The sequence below is a fragment of the Dufourea novaeangliae genome, unplaced genomic scaffold, assembly GCF_001272555.1.
Source record: "Dufourea novaeangliae isolate 0120121106 unplaced genomic scaffold, ASM127255v1 scaffold61, whole genome shotgun sequence".
In the NCBI taxonomy this organism is placed as follows: domain Eukaryota; kingdom Metazoa; phylum Arthropoda; class Insecta; order Hymenoptera; family Halictidae; genus Dufourea; species Dufourea novaeangliae.
Window position 1 is genome coordinate 125,890 of NW_015373931.1, and position 24,840 is coordinate 150,729.

A 24,840-nucleotide genomic window follows, 5' to 3' on the forward strand; every position below is an offset into this window, starting at 1 on the left:
TTCATCATCACATTACATACATATGTACATATTGCATCAGCCAATGTCATTACACATATATTGCACCACCTACTCACATTATGAGCTGATCAACATCCTTCGAAGTGCGAACATAGGTACCTCTTAACCATTCGGGTAAAATTAATTTTAAAGTGAAATTAAAGGTAATTCACTAAATATGACGTAGAGGTAAATAACTTTTATATGTACATTTTGGAAATTTTCGTATGTGTAATATATATATATATATATAAGTAAATTAAATATTTGAAAATGTTCCCATGTGTAAATTAATTTTTGTATCTGGTTTAGAAAAGCAGTTTCTAGTTACATCGTGAGGTTTTGAGTTCTTGTCTATGTGAGACTTTCTTTATGCGGTTCCTATTCATCACATAAAACATTTTTTCTTTAAATGTGTTGCGTAGAATTTTTTTATAGCTACTCACGAAGTTTCGGAATATTTTTTTTGTGCGTTTTCTTTTAAGCGGTCCCTATACCCCGCACAAAAACAGGTTTGAGTGTACATATACAAGAAAAAGGTAGATTAACCAATGTATTATCTACCTAATATGCATTCATATTTTACGAATACGAACCTGCTGTTAATGCATTTTAAAATTTTTCAACAATTTTTTGTATTCCGGGTATGGTCCTTTATATAATTTACATCAAATTTACATAAAATTTTTCAACAATTTTTTGTATTCCGGGTATGGTCCTTTATATAATTTACATCACATACGACTGTCTTAACCACAATATTGTTAAATATTTAATAAAGTTTAACGTGTTCCAGCTTTTATAAATCCATAAAAATTTGTATTTGCACAAATATCCACAGTCTATTCATCAAATATGACAAGCATTATTTTGCAGATGCTATATACAGTAAAGTCTTGATGAGTGCGACATATTCGAGTCCATTTCGGAGCATTCGTGGCCAGGCGGAAAGGTTTTCAGCCGTCATAAATTTGTTTTTTGCCCAAAACCGAGCCTCTGCTTAGCTTCTATTTACTCTGTTTTGATTACATTGTTCCATAAGGGGAGTCCCTCAGTGGTGGGAATAACCCCATTGCTCGCGTCCCATTCATCGGGGAATCACTGTAATACGTAACATAACATTTTTTTTAAACAGTTACAAAATGTTATGAGATCCTACCAATAAATAATCCACGTTTTTTATTACATTTATTATTTAGCTCTGAGAAAATGATATTACATATATCTTTTATCTTATTGTTATTATTATTCTCGTATACATTAGACAGAGGATATACTTTACCTTACAAATACTCATTTATACTAAGCAAATACATACACATTTTATTGTTAAACAGAAAATACATTGCAGCATTACAAAAGAAGTATGTATTAGCTTACCAATTAATTCAATTTTCCGCAATTTTAATCAAGAACTGTTACCGACACGAATCCCCGAATTTTATCTGCCTGACGCAACTCATTCGATCGTGAAAAGAGAAAGGGTCTGCGATCGGTGAATTCTACTTTTTTTTTCCTCGGCGAAGAAACGCGACGATAACTCGAATCAGCGATCGTTTCGCGACACGCGATTAAACTAATTTCAGGACACGCGAGAGCGAGGTGTCGTATTTTATTCGAGAGATTCAATTACAGCACGCCACGAGCAAGCTGGCTGGCTGGCTCCCCAGCCGACATTATTCTCCGGCGAACGGAAGGCGGAGTTGCTTAAGCGTGAAAACGGCATAATTCCCGCGAAAATTTAGGGCTTTATTTACTCGCCGCAAATGGAATTTTCCGGACATCCACGGAAGTGGAGGAAGGGAGGCATGATTCAAATAAAAGAGATCTCTGCCAGACGGCGTAGCCAATAAACAAGGCTTACTGCCAACTTTACGAGCACGGGGTCCCAGGTGCTTGAACCACTCTCCATACGTCAGCCTCTTGTTCCAAGAGCTTATCAATCGCTCGAGATGCAAACCACCGTGCGCTCACCTAGAATTACGACAAACGATCGCGCAAATTAGACATGATTTCCCCCGAAGAACAACGGAGAAACCCCGTCACCTTCCTTCTCGCCGAGCTGGGGACTAATTTTATGGGTCTATGGCAAATTATTTCATAGGCGATACATGTACGCTTCGGAGAGGATAAAGTGCTTAGTGATTGTCCTTTGCGATATGACATATTGCTGTAGGTAGAGAGTACTACTGAAGATATTTTTCGATCTACATATTGAGTATAGACCAGTGGTCGCTAAATCTTGTCAGCATAGGAACCCTATACAGAGTCCTCGTGATTATTGACTCTGTTGATATGCGATTATTGTCCAGGCGTCATTCCCACCACTGGGGGGAGGGGGGGTGGCGTGGTACTCGGCAACAGCATACTTTGTTGCCGCAGCGCGCCGAAACGGTTTCCCGTTCACGAGCCGACGACTGAACGTTGGGAGCTCACAAAAAGGTTACATTCCCGGGTGTCGGTGAGACAATTCTAATGCAACGATCAAATTTTTTTATTTTTGATTCTTTATTAATGAAACTTTTATACACAAATTGGTGAGATTTTTCTGGTTAAAATGATACCAAACACGACGCAATTTGGGTCATATTTACTTATGATTTATCAGAATCGATAATGAACTATGGTCTGTTTATCGAAAGAAGAGCCCTGGAAGATAGGTCCGACTTTTCGCGGTGTTCTCGCGATCGCGACACGTCTTTGGCGCTTGTGTCTCTTTTACTCTTCGCGTCTTAGCCAATAACGTTCGACCGTTGACGTGCGTCCTCGTCTACGGTCGTCTGTCTCCATCGCACGTATTACAAACGTCTCGAGAAGGACCTACCTACAATCTCAAGAAATGGGGACTGTGTTTGACACGCGCTCTTCAATCGTCCATTGTCTGGAAATGGCGGAGAATGTTGACGAGGAGACGCTGTACGTTTTCTCACGTCAAGAGTTAAAATACATGAATAAGAAAAAGTTTATTTTGTGTTGAAAGAATGTATTGTACCGAAATATTGAGCAACATATTAAAAGGGGATTAAGTTAATAAACGCTACATGTGGAAATCGCAGGGTAAAGAAGAAAGTTGGTTTACCGAGCGTCTGAGCGAGAGGCTCTCGTGCCGAAGTGCCGGAGGATGGAAAGAGACACACACTGGCATTGAGACCGTCACAACGTCGCACGAAATACGCAGCGCGCATTGCATCCCCACCAGACTTACTTCCAGGCATCTTCTTTCGATAAACAGACCATAATATGAACTATTAACAGTTTCTACATAAGTAAATATGATCCAAATTATGTCATATTTGGTATCATTTTAATCAGAAAAATCTCACCAATATATTAGTAAAATTTTCATTAACAACGAATCAAAAATAAAAAAGTTTCATCGTTGCATTAGCGTTGTCTTGCGCGCCGGGCAACAATGTATGCGCTCGATGGACTCGACAGACGGAGCGGGGGAATGCACGACAATTATGGTCTGTTTTTCGAAAAATGATGCCTGGGAGGTTGGCCTGCCTCGGCGCGTGACCTGGCGGAGATCCAACGCGAGCTGCGTATTTCGTGCGACGTTGCACGGTCTCAATACCACTGTGTGTCTCTTTCCATCCTCCGGCACTTCGGCACGCGAGCCTCCCGCTCAAACGCTCGGTAAACCAACTTCCTTCTTTACCCTGCGATTTCAACGTGTAGCGTTTAATAGCCTACACGTTAATTTAATCTCCTTTTAATATGTTGCTCAATATTTGGGTACAATACATTCTTTTAAAAGAAATAAACTTTTTCTTATTCATGTATTTTAACTTTTGACGTGTGAAAACGTTCTGCGTCTCGTCAACATTCTCCGCCATTTCCAGACAATAGATGATTGACGGCCACGTGCCGAACGCAGTCCCCACTCCTTGAGACTGTAGGTAGGTCCTTCTCGAGAGGTTTGTAATACGTGTGATAGAGACAGACGACCGTAGGCGAGGACTCACGTCGACGGTCGCACGTCATTGGCCAAGACGCGAGGAGTGAGAGAGACACAAGTACCGTAGGTGTCTCGCGATCGCGGCAACACCGCGAAAACTCGGGCCTACCTCCCAGGCATCATCTTTCGAAAAACAGACCATAGTCCAAGTGTTCAATCGTCAACGACTGCCCAGAGACCTGCCGACGAATAAAATGTAGCTGGATCACCTTCGGTCACACGTATTTTTCTTATTGGCCGAAACGGTACACACACAATCGGATTCTGTGGTCGGCTATAATGTAATCATTCGTCGGTGAGAGTGTCGCAGGCGGGACACGCAGCCGAATCGAATGGGAAAAAAAGCTTTCTCTCTGTTTTTCACTGGCATGTCCTTTTCCACGTTCGGTATACTACAAAGGCGAGTAGCTGAGGCTCGAGCTTCGAGCAAAAAACGTATTCACGGGGGTCAGAAGCATTTCGCGTAGTCCACGATTATCGTCCCTCCGCGGACCCGAGTTAGGGACGATAGTCGAGAGGACTCTGTATCGCCTAGCGGAAATACTCGAAAGCTGCATCCTCTAGTGGAACGGTATTAAACTGACAATGAGTTACGTTTACGATCTGTATGCATGGGCGTAGCCAAGGGGTGACAGGGGAAGCACTTGCCCCCGCCCCTGGACGGAAAAAATAGGCTTTTATCCCATCCCATAAAAAAAACAATTGGATTAGGCCCCCTCCCACCCCGCCGCCCTTCTTAGATATATGTATATTAAAATTTTTGCATAATATTTAATATTGCAGTATAATTTGCAACACGACCAACAGGTTCTATTAACAAAATGCATACATTTTCAACGATTTATGACTTTAAAAACAAAGTAAAGTGTGTCTGGCTACGTACAGTCTTTTTCACTGTGACAGTCGATGTGTTAATATTTTTGCCCCCTCCTCCTGATGATAACCTGGCTACGCCCATGTTTGTATGTGTATCATACTGCATAATAAAGACAGCAGATTTACAAAAATATATTACAAATACGTGTATGGAGTATATGTCAAGTTTATACAAAAATTATTGTATAAGTATATGGGAGTAGCAGTAAAGGTCTAACAGAGCCGCGTGCGGCTCACAAGTCACAGGTTGACCACCGTTGGTATAGACATTCTACAAATTTTACGCAGCTATACAGAGTATTCGGATACTGATGTCAGAAACTATAAGGGGTGATACGAAGTGTCAAAATAAACAAAAATTCTTGAAGCTTAGTTTTCAAGTTACTAACAATCAAAAATTGGGGTCAGAAATGCCTGAACTATGCAATCTGCATACAAGTGGTAAGCCTAGGGCATGAGAGTGTCGACACGTACAGTGGCGTCACCTAAAAAAAATACACTTTTACCTCGTATCCAAAAAAGTGATGTGCTCGAGCCTGGATTATCTTTCTGCAACACTTCACACAAAATCACAAATGAATTATTGCACGGCGTTAACATATTTACGCTCGCGTTTGTCTCCGGTGATCGTCGTGTAATACAACTTCAAATGTCAAATAATACAATCGTCATGAACGGAAAGTTAAATAGGCTCCACGACGAAGGTGTTAAATTTGGTTAGTCGTTCAAATCCATAAAGGTGACCACAGCACACATACAGAGAATAAACACTAAATAAACTAATTTGAACTGAACGAAAACTCGATAGAATAAATAATGTAAATTTATGGTATAACAGCTTTTGAGGGCTATTTCGTGCCGACTATGTTCGTGTTGATGACTGCCATCCAACTAAGGAGACGTTACTCGAATCCCACGCAAAGAACAGAAAAGTAATAAAAATGTGTAAACAGCGAATGGATAAAGGACTACCTACTCTTCGGCAGGGTCGTCAACACTCGCGAAATGACCTGCAGATGTTGGGATTGTACCGAAAAAAAGGTACATGTTATATGTTCGGCTAAGAAATAACGGTGTATTTTTATTTATTGCTTGTGTGCAGATTGTCTGGTTTCAGGCATTACTGATCCCAATTTTCGATTGTTAATAATTTCAAAACCAAGCCTCCAGCACAATTTCGTCATGCTTGATTTTTCTTTTATTTTGACACATGTATTAGCGCATATGTGTATTATATAAACAAAATATAATAGCTTATTTATCCTAATAGAAGGTTTAATGCGTAAAACGTACATTCGCTTAAATTTAAATTAATATGTAAAAATGTGATTCCGTATAAATATTCTGAGTCCAGTGACAACTTTGAAATAGAATTGCAATTAATGGAACGCCCTACATTGAATAAATGGTGCAATATGTTGTGAAGAATTAAATTAGACTAGTAGTGTGTAATTATAGGTATTCATTCTACAATACTATTTCCTTCGAAAAGTATCACTTTTTCCCATTTTGCATTTAAAGCAATTATCAATTAATACAAACCAAACACACTACAATGAAAATCAACGTATGCTTTATTTTCTTACTGTTTTTATTTTCTTTAATGAAATAGCATCGATCATTCATCAACTTCGAATTCTATGAATTCATAATGTAATAGGGTTGTGTTATTGTCGATTCATCTAAGTTTTCAGTGAAGAAATTAATTTCTACTTATTTGCTATTTTATAAGGTAATGCCTAAAAATGTGAATTTGCACAAAAATTTGCAGTCAAGTCTCTATTTAACTCCAACTCTTATAAATTATTCCATAAGAAAGTGAATTTGCATAAATATTCACAGTCTCAATATCACACGGCTGTTAACAGATTATTAGTATGGACATATTAAGAATGTATAAACGACATCGTATTCGAATTAAATATACAAAATTGTTGAATGACATACAAGTATTTAGTTAATTTAAGTACCACAGCGCCGACTGTAGTAGACGACAAAACGACGACAGGTCCACTGAAATATGTAAGAACCAATGCCAAAAATAAATCCACCAAAATTCCTCCGACGTTCTAAATACTTAATGAATATTTCAACGTTGCAACCGAAACAGAATGAACAGACAAACGGCAAATTCTTATTCCCATACACGTTAACCCATTAAGTCCCAAGCAATGAAATAAAACGATTTTTACACATACAATTATTTACAAAGCGATGCGTTTATGCAACTTCGGGCAATTTTTTATTGAAAAACGTAAATAATAATAAGAAAAAATTAGTTTATCATAGTGTTATAAATACTTCAATTTCTTCAAATTTCGAAACGTTATAGGACCCAAGTGGAAGAAGAAAGTGATGAAAACAAATGTTAAGTAAATCCCCTTTCATAACTGCAATATGAAAAACAGAATTTAATAATGTAAATTCACTGAAAAAAGTTGCGAGTGAAATATTACCTTAAAACAACGTTGAGTCTTACTGGATTAGCAGCGAAACTGTTATCGCAACCCGCTTGATTCCTCTTGCGAAGGAGGATCCAGAAGTGGGAAACGAAGCTTCAGTTAGAAATTTCCGAGTAGAGACGCATTAATTTAATCAATTAAAGGAAAGGAAACAGGAAATTGCGGCGTTCTATTCCGTTACGTTCGTACCGAGTAAAAGAAGCATCCTCGTGATTATTAAATCGCGGCACAGGCCTCTGTTGTTTCGCATTAATGATACCAGGGCAGCGTCGTTTTACGAATCGGCAATTCGGAAATATCCGGGGCCCCAACAAAACGAGATGATCGATCGCGGTGGTATCGGCAGTCCGCTAATTTCACGTAATTACCAGGATGCCTCGTCTATGAAACCTGCTTGATTTCTTTGTTTTACTCAGGGGCGGGGGGTGCCCAGAGGAACCGTGATGGTTGGCATGATTATGTTGCGATGAAAAATGCGACCGAGCTAGAAAAACGGTAGGGTATAATTATTATTGAACACGAGTAGCCGGAGCATATTAATTAACCGGCAACTTCCTGTTACCGTCGATCCTCTTTTTCCCTGTGGTGCTGCTCTGTTTGAATAAAAAGGAAAAGAAAAAAAACAGATATATGCATCTGCTATTAAGCGGCTAGCGAACGGGAACGCAGACGGGGAATTGTTTAAAATAAATCCCTCTCCAATGAGATTATACACGATGAATGGAGACGCGAGACTGTTAAAAAGAACGGATTAATTAGACCGACGACGAGTGGCATACATGGGATAATTGAATACCGTTCATTTTTTTCACGGGCCTTTGATGTTGCGATACATTTTCAGTAAAACAGGAAATCCGTTCGTAAAAAAAATGTCAAACATTACAATGTTGCATTGATAATAATCCTACTGATGTAGAACCATTTGTATTTGACCGAAGGGAAAGGAATGGTATGACGAAAAAAACAGAATGAGAACAGTGAAATTTAGTGTTTGCAATCATTATGCGAATTCATAGTAAATAGATGATTTTACGTTTTAAATTTTCATGTAAATCTCTTTTTAAATAGTGTTTTACAATAACATGCATAATGTTTTTTACAAAGGCTAAGCAGCTAAATTTCAGTTTTAATAGAATGTCTCGCTGATAGTAGGTATATACCCTTTTCACTCAACTGTCGTTGCTACGACAACACATGTCACCCTAAAATGCAAATTGCATTTACTTTAAGACAAACTGAATTAATGAATAAACTGTGAATCATAGGATTTGTAAATCATTCTTGATAAAACGGCACGGTTTTTCTTTCTTATTCTTTTACGTCACATCAAGTAGGTACAAACGGTTATTAGCGACGACAGTGCTCAGTTATAGTATTACAGTTATATGTAGTTTCATTTCGTTGCAGAATGCAACGCTTCAGGTATACAAGAAACATACTGTTGTTTTAATTTAAATAATTTGGTAGATTGCAAAGGGCTAAAAGAATGAGCAGATGAGGAGTTTCATCTTGTCCCCAGGTAACGCCTTTATAAAATATTATGCAAGTTCACAAGTTTGTAAGGATAAAGTCGGATTCACACTGTCGGTTTTTTTAATGCAAAAAATCGTGATCCTTTTTATACTACGCAAGGTTTTCCTATTCAGTATACTGGCACGTTGTTCTGTCATATGATTAAATAATCTCTAATGTGTAATTGCTGTAAATATCTTAATTAAATAAAAAAAGACGTCGTTAGTAACCATGTTAAATGTGCGTAGTTAAAGCAATATCATACAATCCAATTAACCTTTTGAATACTCTAAATCTAAACACTTATTGTACAGATGACATTCAGCCCATGGTGTATACTGAATACAGTTATTAAAATGTTTTACAATTTACAATGTATAATTAAGTTCATGTACATTATTTAATTGATGTAACGTTTATTTAGATAAATATTATCTATGGACAACATTTTCCTGGTCACACAACGTCATTTGTTATATGGTACATGTATGCACCCACGGCATTCAAAATGTTAATAAAAATATTCATTTCTTACGAATATAGCCAAAAGTAATTGAAAAAAAGCAGCACGACATTGAAGATTGGTCTTCCCTAATTTCGCGTAATCGCTTCTGTTGGTGTACACTGTCTATCTATCGCAATTGTACTCTGATATAACGAAGATTATCATAAAGAAAAGGATGAAAATAAAAAATTATCGGTGCCAGGAAGCAGGAGCAGATGGAGAACGAAATTGTAAGGTCCAAGAACGTTTTAGCCTTTTCCTGTTCGTTCGCCTTCGCTTCCTCCAGCTCGCATCCGAGTATCTTTGTTTGGAGGTGTCTTGGTAAATCTGCGTATTATTAGCTTGTGTTATTGATTTATTATTTAATGGTCGCCGTAGGCGCACGCGCGAGCTAAATCGGGGTTAACTGTTCATTTACCGAAGGTGCATTATGGTTTTTGCGTTTATGGCTCTCGTGGGGTTGGATCACGTGAAAAGAATCCGAGAAAGGAACCAAGCTATTTGTATAGAGAAACTTCCGTCCCACCCTTCGTTTCGCGTATTGCGTGAATAACATTATTCCTAAAGTTACATTGTCCATCGTACTATTATTACACTATTGTTTTGAAAATTATACTGTTTTGTGGTGCCCAGAGGAATGCTGATTTATCACTACGCGTTTGGCTATGCAACTATTCTTAGTACTAAGATAATTACTTGGATTGTTGCAACGTTAATTATATATGCAGTAGTTTGTAAGATATAATAGCCAAAAATTATTATACACGGTAAATGTTAACAATTATCTCATGGAATGAACTGACCAATGGCCCTCCTCCCCCCCACCCCTCTATGGAAAAAGTGGCTTCTGCCCCGGCCTACAAGAAAAAATTGGAATTTGCCCCCCCCCCCACCGCCCTTCTCAGATATATCAAATTTTTGCATAATATTTAATATTGCAGTATAATTTGAAACACGACCAACAGGTTCTATTAACAAAACGCATACATTTTCAACGATTTATGACTTTAAAAACAAAGTAAAGTGTATCTGGCTACGTACAGCCTTTTTCACTGTGGCAGTCGATGTGTTAATATTTTTACCCCCTTCTTCTGACAATAACCTGGCTACGCCCATGTTCAAGACATACGATAAATATTTTTCTCTTAAAATCCGATTCTTTATAAATAATTTTACATACATACATTCCGTTATGAATCATTGTACTTACAAATATGTATATTGTAACATTATATTAACACTAGAACTACCAAAGCAGTGAAAATGACTGGTTAGTATATTGTTATATTGGCGACTAAAATTTTACAACACCTTTCTTAGATTTTTCGCAACTTTCATTGAAATATAAAAGTGAAGAAATTAGTTAATTTGTAAATTTAAATATTTTAACAGGTAATTGTAGTGTTAAAAATATTAGTGTTTAAGTTGTAGGTAGTCGTTATCAGATCCAATTGCACGTTTCATTAGAAAATAAACCGCGGATTCCAACAAATTAAAATGGTTCAAGTAATTTCAGAATACTGCTTGCGAGTCTATATTACGAATACGGTTATTACAAAGTACTATCATACAGTAATTGGACTGTCACGTGTCTATAAAGTTAGCGAACTTATGTAATTTATATTCAAAACGCCGTTACGAGAACGAGGCTGCTAAAGCCGAAGCGTGACAGATTCACGATGCTAAAAATTTAATTGCACGATGGCAATTCATTCACAAAGTTCTGTTATACGATGAATACTTACTAAAGCTGAATGTCATGCACTGATAATATTTGCAGTACACGAAGATATTAAAAAGCCTAATAAATGTTTTTCATGAAAAAAAATACTCAAGTGTGATATAAGTCAATATAAAATATGTAAAATATTTGTCAGTCACTTATTTTACAATAATGCATAAAATGCATAAAATAGTGCATAAAATAAATCTCAATCGTTAGCTTACAAAAGCTCATATAAGAATGAATTTCTCTGTAAGGAACAAAATCGCTCGACAAATATCGAGGAAGAAATTTTTTTTCGTAAGATGCACTCGATACGGTTCCTTATATACGAAATCGGTATTAAAGCCGAGTCACGTCCCGGTAGCTCAGGGGCTATCACGAGAGTTCACGATTCAGAGGGAGAAACGGTTTGTTATACCCGAAGAGAGAACAATCGTCGGGCGGCGATATAGGAGAAACGGTTCGTCGGTTCGCAGAGTTAATGGGGATCTCGTCCCAATTCCGATACAATGTGCTCCGTCGAGCAAAGAGGGCAAACTCCGATGATGCGAAACGTACTCGGATTCTTTTCGCAATCTGCTCGAATTGGTTAAAAGAAAATCGGAAATAAGGGAATTCGCGATAAAACGATTCCCGAAGCAAACAGAAATATAATCGATCACGTACGGTTAGCGTGTGAATCCGTGGCACGGATTTTATTGAATGCTGTAATGTAAACGCTCTAATGAAATTACGTAGACTGCGGCGAATTATTAATTTCATATCCTGTTAATGCATTTTATAATCGGTAATTTCGAGTTTATCTGGAATGCATTGATAATTTTTCATATTAATTGGAATATTAAATATATCTGACGGGGCAAATATATTTTACCGTTAACATCTGTGAAGATATTATTCATTTACACATACAATTCAACATTCATGTTTGAATGAAAACTGCAATGAAATTCGATGTGACATTTGTAAATTCATATACGAAATCACAATATTTTTAGTGATCATGTTTCAATTACAGTACGATAGAGGACATTTTTAAGAAGTCACTAGTCTAAATACAAGTAAATTTTTCTGGGTGCACAATTGAAAAAATTAATAAAGGCACTGCCGATTTTATACACTTATAGCGTGCATAATTGGCTGAAAAACGATATATAAAAATATTTAATCAAGTTTAACGCAGTCTTCATTTTATTTGGGACGTAATAAATAGAATAAATTAAAGAACCTTTACTTAATAAATTAAGAATGTACTTAATATTAATACTATACCTACTTAAGAAAAGAATTTCACTTAACAATAATAAAATCCCCAACAGAGTAAAGAAATTTCTGTTTGATACTACTTGTAAAATGAAGAAAAATATCTATATTTACATAAACATCCGCAGTCTAGTAATAAGAATGCATACTGGTTTAACTGAAGTAGGTATAGCAATGTATCACTTTCGCGACCGTTTTGTATTACATAAGTGGAACTTTCGGCTTGTCATAATTCGTTGCAACAGCGTATTCAATCGACTATTTCTGTCAATAAATTCTTCAACGATCACGTGATCTCGTCGACACAGCAATGATTTAGCGTAGGCGCGAGCGATGAACGAATCAAGAAGAGTAAAACAGAGCGGCACAGAAATCTAAAGTATTTAGAGAATATATGCACTGCTGTTTGCCACTGAAAATTTCAGATACATACATATTTCTCTTTACAATTATTACGTATGACGAATTTTCTATCATACCTCTCGCTCTAATAGTTTGAGCTCGGACCCAAGAGAAATTTCATAGCATCCACACCAATTTCTAGGCCTATATAAACCCGTTGATTTCAACCCTCGGGGGATCAGAACTGTACCGTCGCCTTTAGAGTCACGTCGCGTCACGTTCTTGTGAGTTGGTCATTACGTTAGTGAGATCGGGCTACAGTTCCCTTTCGAATCCAGTTAACCTTGTAGTAAACCGTGATCACTTTATTTGTATTCCGGCTAGAGTTATTACTATGGCATTATTCCGTAAAATCCACTCGCAACCCCCGCATCGCCAGTGCGTTAACACCGATCACCTATTTATTTCGGTAGTAGTAATTATTTCATTATTACTTACTACTACGCGACAACACTACACAACACATTTGTAACTAAAGACTGATTAATTGTACTGTTATTTTATAAATCTGTATAGTTCATTTTGAATCCATAACACGATCCAGAAATCTGTAGTATTATCGATATACTAGTTTCCTCTAGTTTAGAATAATATCAGGTCGACCGTTCCCACACTAATACAACTTTACCGCTCGAGTTGTATTAATTATAAATTCAAAGGTTACGAAGCACTAACTAACATTTCCTAACGGCTCCCTGATTTCGCATCAGGTTCATCCGTGCATTACATTTTTCCAAAAGTATTTCCAACCCAGTGGCTCTCCGATTTCTCATCGGATTCGTCCACGAAACTTGGCCGATCCTACGGCTCCCTGATTTCGCATCAGGTTCGTCCTCGTTTTCAAACATCCTAGCGGCTCTCTGGCTTCGCGTCAGATTCGTCCGCGCACCTTACTAATAATCTGATACCATATTCCTTGGAAAACTTAAACTCGCCGGCCTCTCGCGTTGTTACGGCCTCGGCTCGTAACACAATAGATATATAAAAACTGACATTATTATTATGTTGAAGTTGCAGAAATATCGTGACGTAAAGCATTAATATATGGTAAAAAAAACCATGATTACACGTATTCAAAACAGTTTAAACGAATTATTTCTGTCAAACGAAGAATAAAAAATTAATAAAGCGTTAGAATTTACACATGTTACTAACGAACATCCAGCATTCTGCGTTTGAATCACATGAAATCAAACTATCTTATAACTAAACTTAAAGATGGTTTGTACATGTTTAGATTTTCATATACTTCTTTAACACTGGTTTCCATAACAGAGTCCATGAAAGTGTGAACGTGCACAAATCATCTATAAGTTTAACCCTTTCAAATGCTATGAATGTGTATACACGTTCCATGAATTGGCCGCTACGAGTGCTATAGACGTGTATACACGTTTCATGAATACTAGTAGTCGCATAAACAGTGGAATATTTCGCGCACATCCGACTCATTCGTCAAAAGTATTGCCGCACCGAAAGGGTTAATTATAATAAAATAAATTTCACAGGATTTCTTACAGCTTTCCTAACATTGATTTTCGTAAAATAGTCTCTATCTCATGCATTAACCCATTGTGACGGAATAAAAAGTCTGCCTCGTACTGTGAAACCAGACCCAGATATATGTAGAACCAACGAGTCTTACTCGTGAAAGCATTTGTCAAAAAAAAAAAAGAATACAAAAAATGCATCCCAAGTATTGACTCACTCATGAAGTTTAACATACTAGCTATCGAAAATAATAAACGTAATATAATAATATCATAGTCCTGAATATGTAAAATCAACTGTCCGAATAGGTTAAAGAATTTATCCAAATAAAAATGTTCGAAAATTCTGTTAATCTCGCGTAAACATTCCGTTTGTGCTGGTTTATATGTAGATACGTCTGAAAAACAAACTATAGACAGCCTTATCACGAATAAACTAATAAAAACAATAAGTAAAATTGGTCGTGTCTGAAATAGCCTAGTATGTACAGGGGGTCAAGACATTACATGTCGCGGCTACCATAGTCGGATTCTACACTTTCGGTTTGGTGGAGATACAGGTACGTTGTCGCAAAATTGACCTTGACCTTGGATTTGAAGGTCAAATTTGTTTATCATTGCATTATATTTACTCGACGTAAGGATTAGAAGTTTAAGATGAACCGTGAGTCGGAACTCAACCGTTCTCTTGAAAAATAATGTTGAAGTTTCATTAATTTTCAAACTGCTTTTATTTGCAATATATTGAATCACGCAATCAGATACAACGTATATCATGCTATTGGTGAAGCAGTACGGATTTATCATCTTTAACTTTATCTTTTATTCGAAAGCTTCGAGTAAACTTCCGATTAACTTTGTACAGACAACAATGTACAGACGAGTCCCGTCCGATTCTCATCGAGAAATGCGTCGTATCTTGCGGTTTTACCTACCGATCTTGCATCTGAGCCATAAAATGCTGCGCATTTCTTCACGAGGCATTTCATAATATTGTTTCACTTTTTTAAATGTCCAGTCTCGATCCTAGGTCGTTGACGCCCGGCGTTCGGTAATTCGAATAATCACGCTGCCGAAAGTTTATTCGAAGCGTTCGAATAAAAGATGAAAAACCCCTGCTGCTTCCCCAATGCCATAATATCTGAGTCGTATTTGACTGCGAGATTCAATATATTACAAATAAAAGCAGTTTGATAATGAATGAAACTTTAACCCATTGCCCTATGATTTTCTTGACGTCTGCAGTCTCCCGGATTACATTGTTATCGATAGTTTCCCAGAGACGAAAAAGGAATTTTATACTTATCGCAACTGTACGTTTACTGTAAAAGTTAAATATTAATACCAGCAACGTGGTACTTCACTTCGACTCAAAGAAAACTGAATAATATTCTTCCTTGTTGAATCGATTTTCAAATCGTCAACACAAATCTGACTCGATGTTAGAGGGCAAGGAGTTAACATTATTTTTCCAGAGAACAGCCGAGTTCTGACCCATGGTTTCCTTCAAACTTTTTATCCTCACGATGAGTAGAATATAATGCAACGATAAAAAACATTGACCTTCAAATCCAAGGTCAAGGTGACTTTGCGGCAACGTTCTTACCTGTATCTCCATCAAATCGAAGGTGTAGAATCCGGGTATGGTAGCCGTGACATGTAATGTCTTGACACCCTGTACTTCCAGCGTATCTCATACCATTAAATACAAGTCCTTAAAAGAAGGAGTCGACGACGGCGTCAACTCTTATGTGACTTGCCGCGGAATGGCGTGTACACCCTCGTGAATCACCGTTGTCCGCCGCTTGGAATGGAAAATTCATTTTACACGCCACCAACGCAAAACACGCACACGGGGGCCCCAGTTATGATACCTCCGATTCAGATAAGCGCAGAGCCCGGTTTGACAGAACAGGTTCCTCGTTTCCTCCCCGTGGTGAATTTGCGCCCGCGCGCGTTTGTATGCGACTCCTTCAGAGGCGCTACCGGTTTATCAGCGTCGTTTAATTTATTAGCGGGCGCACCGTTATCAGGCCGTTCCGCGAGCGAGAATTTGCCGTGCGACAGCTCGCTGTTAATCGAAATGTAGCCGTCGATCGGGCTGACAAGAGGAATCGGCGGGGAATTCCTTTTCGTTTCGGCGGCCACGAGAGGCACACACGTGACTTCTTTGGCGTGGATAGACACCGGAGGATGCTTGGAATGCGTTTCGGCGTAATGGTTTATCGTCACCGTGCGCAATTTATTGGCGAGAACACGGTAACGCGGACGCCGCCGCTTCGCTCGCAATTTGCGATCGAAACCTAATTGATAATGAAATTAATGAAGGCTGCAATCAATTTCTCGTCGCGCTAGCAACTGCTTGGTTAGAATAGGTTTCATTGTGTTTGCGTATAATCGGCTGGCTACAAGTTATTTATTTTTTCACTCTTTTCTTTACAGAGTATGATAGAGTAGGCGGTCTAAATATGGGCTGGAACTTTTAATTCAGGAGTTATTGCCAAACCTGTTGAAGAGTTTTAAGATGTAACAATTTAATATGTGTAAAACATGTTTGATTTATAATGTGAACCTAAAATATGCTCCATTTAAATGACAATTATGTTTAAAACACTGAATCTAAAATGATTAATTTTTTTGTTTCTATAGGGAATTGTAAATGAAAGCACGCAGTTCATGGAAGATTAGTCATAGACAGCTGTAGCAGTTACAGGTTGAGTAATGTTCATTACGATATTTCTGAAATGGAACTAACGTTTCATAATGCTGGTTGATAATTACTGAACTTTCAAGGAAAACAGACTTACCAGAAACAAAGCATGTAAAAAAAATTAATTACCCTTTTTTTTTTTAGATAAGTATGTGTATATTGTAGTTGCACTTTTCATTGTAATGTAACTATACAATATTTTACAGTCTGAAATTTGTATCACTCAAAAATTTTGTCTGACGTAATACAAAATAAAAAAAAATATAGGTAATATTAACACGTGGAATACTGTAAAAGGCACCTATAATACCATATCTAACAGAAAATTAATTTCTTTTGGTGGTCTATATTATATGTTTTAAATATATCTTCTACATAAATTATTTAGGTCAAAAATTGATATGAAAATTTGGCACACTGATTTCTGCAAACTGCAATTCATTAAATGTTCAATTTCATGAAATTTTCAATATAATACAGCACACACGAAAAATATTTCGACGAGGTGTCCAATATTAAAATCGTACTACGCTCTGTAAGTTCTCAGGAAATAGCAGCGTTAAAATCTGCACCGCTCGCTCACGGAATAATAACATTTATCCGGGACAGATGAATATATTACCCATCGCCGTACGTTACTGAATACCTCGAGATTAACCCATTTACGATGTGTATCGGTAACGATATGATACGCGTTCCCTCTCGAGACATGAAACTGGAGCGGTTTATGTATATTTCTTTTTATTCTGGAGAGCAGTACGATGTATGTACATACATTAGTTCTGTAATTTCATTGATCGTGCGCTCAATAGACTTGGCCTCGAGCGATTTTATTACATTTTCTCTTCTGTCATACGAGTCGAACAGTTGGTATTTTTCTTACAATTTCAGTTACGTCATTTGTTTGCCTGCTGGTACCGAGCGGAGCCAGCTTCGTGGAAAACCCTGGAATTTTCTTTCTGTTCGAAGGATCGAAATTAGACGTTCATTTTCAATTCCTTGAAAAAATTGAATTTCTCGATATTTGCACACGGATAAGTGCACGTATGTGCGATCCAAGAATTTACTTCTGAAAAATATTATTTTATTTACAGACAACATAATCTAAATACAGGATTGGAATTTATTTCGGTGTTTGTATTTGAAAAATACTGATAATGTGCTTACATATTCATTCACACTTTATCGAAAATTCGAATACTGATAGAAATCCTACATATAAATAAATTGTCATTTTGTGTATTTAAACACGTACTTAGGAATAGAAGTGCAATAAATTTGCAATTTATTTTTAAATGCTCCGAGCTGGATGATACTACACGCATGTCCACAGTGTTATAATTCCATATGGCTGGTACAGCTTAATCCAACTGCTTTTCATTCACTACGATTCATTTTGATTCTGCAATCTCTAGCGTTTATTGTGTGTAATATAATTATAATAGAAACTATGATAACGTCAAAATGTTCAGAAGGCCATTTATTTTCTATGGACTGAAAACTGGATCCTACATCAGTTTCATCGGTAAGGGATCTTACAAGTTAATTTTTTAGTTGTACGAAGCAGTGAAGAAACTATACATATATAGTTCAGAGTAAGGGAATACTTTTATGTTTTTAAGTTTACGTTCTACACTTAATTTACTTGATTATACCTATTATTTCGGATCTAGTTCCGAAAAGGTCTACCCTCTGATTTTCCTGAAACTTTGTAAAATCGCTCCACACACTCCCAAATAAACATGTGTAAAAGGTTTTTTGTCAAAACAAAAAATTAACTGAGAACACTAAAATAATAAATATACAATATGTACTAAACATGCGAAATGCCGTAGCACGTAGCATACAAACGCCGAAATCGTAGCATACAACGTCTCGTGGTAACTGCAAGAATTTTTTCTATATCTGACTCAAACCAATTATTGTATGTATGACCTATCTACACAAACCGATACGAAACACGCTTTACGTGTTATTATAATATTAACATATCTGTTATGACAATGAATAATTACCCCATTATCTTAGCGTTATCTTAGTTAATTTTCAATTGCGACAAAGAACTTTTCACTAGGGGTATTCGAGTACTCGAATTATTCGAGTAACTCGAAATTCTAATTAAATAATGATTGGTCGTTCAAGCCGAGTTCGAGCGTTCGAGTTCTTCAAACTACTTGAAATCGACGAACTATTCGAAAAAAGGGCGAGCTATTTGAAAAACTCAAACGGTTCGAATATTCAAGCGCTCGTAAGACTTCGATTTACTTGAAAATGAATTCTCAGCTCGAAAGTGTTGTATTATTCGATACATTCGAATACATCTTTAACTTTCGAGTTACAACATCATACTCGTAAATATTCGAATTGCTCGAATTACTCGAATATTTAGCTGTTTACTATCAAATACTCATCTAACTGTAAGGGAGAAAAATACAAGAGTCTAATTTAATGCTTGTGATTTATTTTTATGTCGAAAATTTTCAAGCTGAAAATTTATTTTCAAGTAAATCGAAATCTTTACGAGCACTCGGATATTCGAGCCGTTTGAATTTCTCAAGTATCTCGCATTTTTTTCAAACAGTTCACTTTCACATATATTCATTTGGGAATATTTGGGACTATTTTACGAAGTTTCATAAAAATCGGATGAACTTTTTCGAAACTACAGCCCAGAAAACTATAGAGTATGCGCATAAAAAACTACAAAACTTAAAGAATACAATGATATGCAGGAAGCAGTACTAAGAACTGAGAGCACGAATCAAAAATCATTCATTCATAGTGCATCATTCCCACTCTATATCTTTCTTTGTGGAAGTCTTCATAATCTCATCGTTATCCTCAGTTTATAACTCATGTTCAGTGTTGCAAATGACGAGAGAGAAGGAAGAAAACAGAAGCAAAGTATCAGCCAATGAAGCGATTGCAACATTGTGTTCACTAATCTCTATAATCATGCCAGCCTCAAGCGGTGTAACTATAGAGAATACTGCAACTACCAATTTCTCGGGTAGTTTTTCGGTACACTCAAACCTGTTTTTGTGCGGGGGACAAAGACCACAAAAAAAATATTCCGAAACTTCATAAGTAGCTATAAAAAAAATTGTACGTAACACATTTAAAAAAAAAAATGTTTTATGCGGTGAATAGGGACCACATAAAAAAGGTCTCGTATAGAAAATAACTCAGAACCTCACGATATAACTGGAAATTGCTTTTCCAAACAAGATAAAATTATTTTACACATAGGAGTATTTTTAAACGTTTTATTTACTTATACATTATACATATACTACACATACGAAAATTTCCAAAATGTATGTACACATAAACATTATTCTTGGTAGTCAGGAACGAGGATTTTCTTGTGGTGAACTGGTTCAAAATCACCTTCATCGCTTGCAGATGCTACCTCGCACTCGTTCCGAGTGGACTTTTATTATTTTTTTTTCTTACTTTTTATTTATATTATGCATTTTGATGGACTTTTTTTTTTATATACCACATAAAAAAAATCGCACAAAAAAATCTGTATTCTATGATAAACTCAACAAACGTCTCTATCATACTTGACAGGCTATTTTGAGCAAGAAAGTGTACAAGCAAAAGAAATCAGCCGATTGGGTACTGGGACTACTGGGTCGAGAATCGAATCTAGCTCTTCAGGGGGATCCGCCAAGTGGTGGGGACGACGGGCGGACAGTCAAAACCTGGAGTTCTTTGCGCGCAGTTAAGGCGACTTTACTATATGGAACAGCTCACGTGTGAGTCGGGAGTACGCTGACCCATGCATATACGAGACAATAACTGTGAACGTATTATAGCAAGAAAGAAAGGAAGACATGTGATATATAATGGTGTATTCGGGGTATCTACGTTCGACAATAAATACTATTTACCCTGCATCTGACTGAAAAGTGTAAACGCCTACTAAATAGATTAAATCCGAATGTTAATGCAACTTTAACATCATTTTCCAAGAGAACGGTTGAATTGCATCGCATGGTGCCTTTGAGACTTTTTATCCTCATGACAAGTAGAATATGATGCAATAAGGAAAAATTGGATCTAGAGATTCATAACCACGGTCAATTTTGCAGTGGCTTTCTTTTAAAGATCTCCAGCGACCGAAGTGTGTATAATAACGTTGTGTTAGCTGTGACATAACATTTTCGAACATCCGACACAATACATGTATTAACTATTACACTTAAGTGAATGTATTCTATGTAAATATTCACTGTCCAAAAACTACAACATAATTAAAAACTGGAAGTAAGTAGTGACATATAGAAAATCGGCGTTAATTCTCTACCATATTACAGCAAAATGTATAAATCGTAGATAATAGCAACTAAAGTTACGCATATATTCGCGCTCAGAAATTTCATACAAGAGGAACAGGGTGTAAAACGTACATCGATGAAACACAAAAGCATACTAAAATAGACAGACGCAGGCTGCCAGGAGGACGAAAGAGCTTGCAATGGCGCCGAAGAGAACAATGACGGGGGTATATGAGTAGTATAAACCGTCGCAGTGTCGTGTATAATGATAATTTGCAAAGCACAGTTCTGCTAAAAATTACACAAAGTGGCAGCCGAGCCGGTCGGCCTTGAATGCCCGGCAATTACGTGTCTACCGCAAATAAGCGGAGACGAGGCATGACATCACGGTTTCGTGCGTCACACGTATATACATATACGTACGTGTCACACGTGTTCCATGTTGGAATTTATGCGATCCGGATCGCGGACGCGAATCCGATGACACGGTTCTGCAAAAGTTCGCTCTCACCGAGGACACGTCACCCGAGACCATCCTCGAATCCCCGACACGGAAACATAATTGCTGGAGAAAGTCGATCGGAAACAGGTTTCGTGAACGATCGACCGCGCTCGTTGACGTGTAAAACGCGAAAGCATCGACCGCAAAAATATTGGCGGATTACGGAGGTCCTTATGAAAAACGACAACATAATTTATATTGATATAAAAGCTTCGACAATATGATATTACTTTCTGTGCGTGTAGAAATGAAAATAAGGAATAGATGAGACTGGATCTTCTGTAGAAACATAAAAGCGATACTAAATTAACACATTACCCACCGATTGCTATTTAATAGGTTTAGGAGATCCAATAATCAATAGCTAAGGAACTATTATTAAATAATTTAATCACAGCAACAAATTACATTTATGAACAATGGCAAGAATTGTAATAGAATAACATAACAATTTCTTCTTTAACTTCGATCTAAGGATAATTTAATGAGCTTCTTATCTACATATAAGTACTAACATTTACAAATCTATTAATAGGATACAAGTCAGGAAAGTGTTAATAATGAATAAATGACAGATACTTATTAACCTGAATATGCCCACAGTCCTACTAAAAGTATACCTAATAAATGCTTCTATTTTATTGTTTTTCATGTTGCACAGTTGATTGATAGATGCCATCGCTTACTACAAATTACCTAAAAATAACTAGAAAGTACACTAAAAATTCAAATGATTCCTCGTAAAATACTGTAAGCAATATTAAATAGAATAATGTTATGAAGGAAAAAGTATACTTTAAATAATCTAGGCATAACAGGGTTATTCATTAGTAAGTGGACCTTAAATGGGAAATTAGTTACTCTATTAATGGTTTTCTTAGGCAAATATGGAAATACTGTCTACGTTAAAGTTTGTGTTTTTATACTTAATTGTATACAGTGGTATTCACAGTCTTTAGCCCTCGTGTATTATCCGAGTCAATTTTATCCAAACTCAGACTTTAATTCTTGATTATATTCTTTATTAGAAAAAGTTGTAAATTTATTTGACACCAGTTATTTACATGCACAACGATCGAACACTGTGCAAGTATACTTCCTTAGTTCGAATTTAGCTTGGATCAAGTATAATTCAGGGAATGGTAATGCAATCATTTATTCAACAGTACATGAGGATTAAAATTTTAAATTTCTATAATTAAATCAATAAATTTTCAGTTTACCAGAGAGTGGGATTGACATAACAGCTTCTCCAAACGGATCACAAGTGTTCTGTACAGTATGTAACGCTTATTCCATCCATTGTCAATTTTTTTGTCAAAAGCACAATACCAATTTTAAACAGTTCACTGTGTCCCATTAACATTGACACATGATATAATAACATAATTGCTTATTATTTTCATAGAACCGTGACAATCGTATCATCCACAAAAAACCTATCAAAACATCTGCACCGACCCAATACAAGTTTTTTACAAATCATCTACGAACTGCAAAATCATAGGAAAATATATCGTCATGTCCCCCATGATGCATTCCTACGTCCTTGAGATCACGTGTTTTGTAACAAGAGCTATTATCAACGACAGAGTTGGGCAAATTCATTATCCACATACAGAGTTTCGAATAACGAACAAAAAATAAAAACGCATGTTTTAATCGAGTAAACATCGAAATTCCAATTTTTATAATAAAATAATATTTCTTCCTGAACGAGTAGACACTTAGCCAATAAATAGTTCATCCCACTAACTGTTTAGAGTTCAGGATAATGACCTTCGATTCTGCTACTTTTCACTACATGTATATTATTCGAAAACAATCGTGCCCAAGACTAATCGACAAATATTGAAATTACGTATTTGGAAGTTATTACGAGAAAGTGCCGGGGATATATTACACGCTACGGGGCTCGCGATCATATGTCGATGCGAGGGGTGGAAAAGGGGCGTCTAATTGTCGGCGAGTTATCGATGATCGATGATAACGGTGGTCGGTGTGTTTCCCTTATCGGGGTCGGCCGGTGTGTTTCCGTGTAACAGGAGTTCTCGCGTGCAACGTTAAGCCGTTTACATCGTTACGTGTTTGTAAATTTTGAGAGGCCTCGCATCGACGAATAATCACGCGTCAGCCCCGCGCCGTCCTCTCTATATTTCACGATCGTGCTACAACCTGTACGCAAACTGTCCGCTTTCGGGATAACGATACGCTCGACACGCTACTACGTAAACTCGATTACACGCGCCCCGCTTGCTAATATTCCCCCACTCGAGGGGGAGGGGGGTCGGTCGTTGGCCCCCGACCGTGTAAAACAGCCGGCTCGAAAGGCAAATTTATCTTTTGCACCGGTGGAAATTAAGATGAGAGAACTGGCTCTGTCACCGGCCCAGAATATGAACGGTCCGACGAGCGGAATTGATTTAGATGATTAATAACCTTTACGTGCTTAGGTCGGGCGAAACGTGTATTGGATATTGATGAATGCATCGAGTCTCTTCTGGGAGTATGTGGTTGGGAAGAATATTAAGAAGCTTGTGAATTCTATTTGAATTCTTATTCTTATTAATTCTTGAAGAACTGTCCTCCAATTTGTGACAAATGTAACGAACAAATGACTGTCAACCAGTTAATTATAGACAACGGTAAATATTGGACATTAGGACAAGAAAATAACATGTGCTACAAAAGTGAATTTCCACAAACATAAGAAACTACGGCTACTGCTTCAATTTCTCAAAGAAACAAGACTACAGTAAACGAACACACACAACTACAGTAAGAAGTGCCTCGTGAGAGTTTCTACTTCATCCCCGCCACTGGAGAGGGGAGGCGGTCGAATGTGCCAAGCGCATAATTTATCCTCCTCCCCCGACCCCCGTTTTGTTGTCAAGGGTCGGTTTCGGCCAAACGATAGATTTGTGAGATATTGAAACGATTAGCAGTGTATCGTGAAAGTTTTGAAGCGGAGCCATATTTCAAACTCTCATGGTGTCTTTAGTGTACTTGTAAGTGTAATACAACTAGAGATGGTGTGCAAAATCACTAACGGTGATTTATCACAGTGATCGCCGAATCACGATTGCGGTCGTGATTTAACTTCATTCACGACCGTGATTGCAATTTCCTTATCTTGAGTGAATTT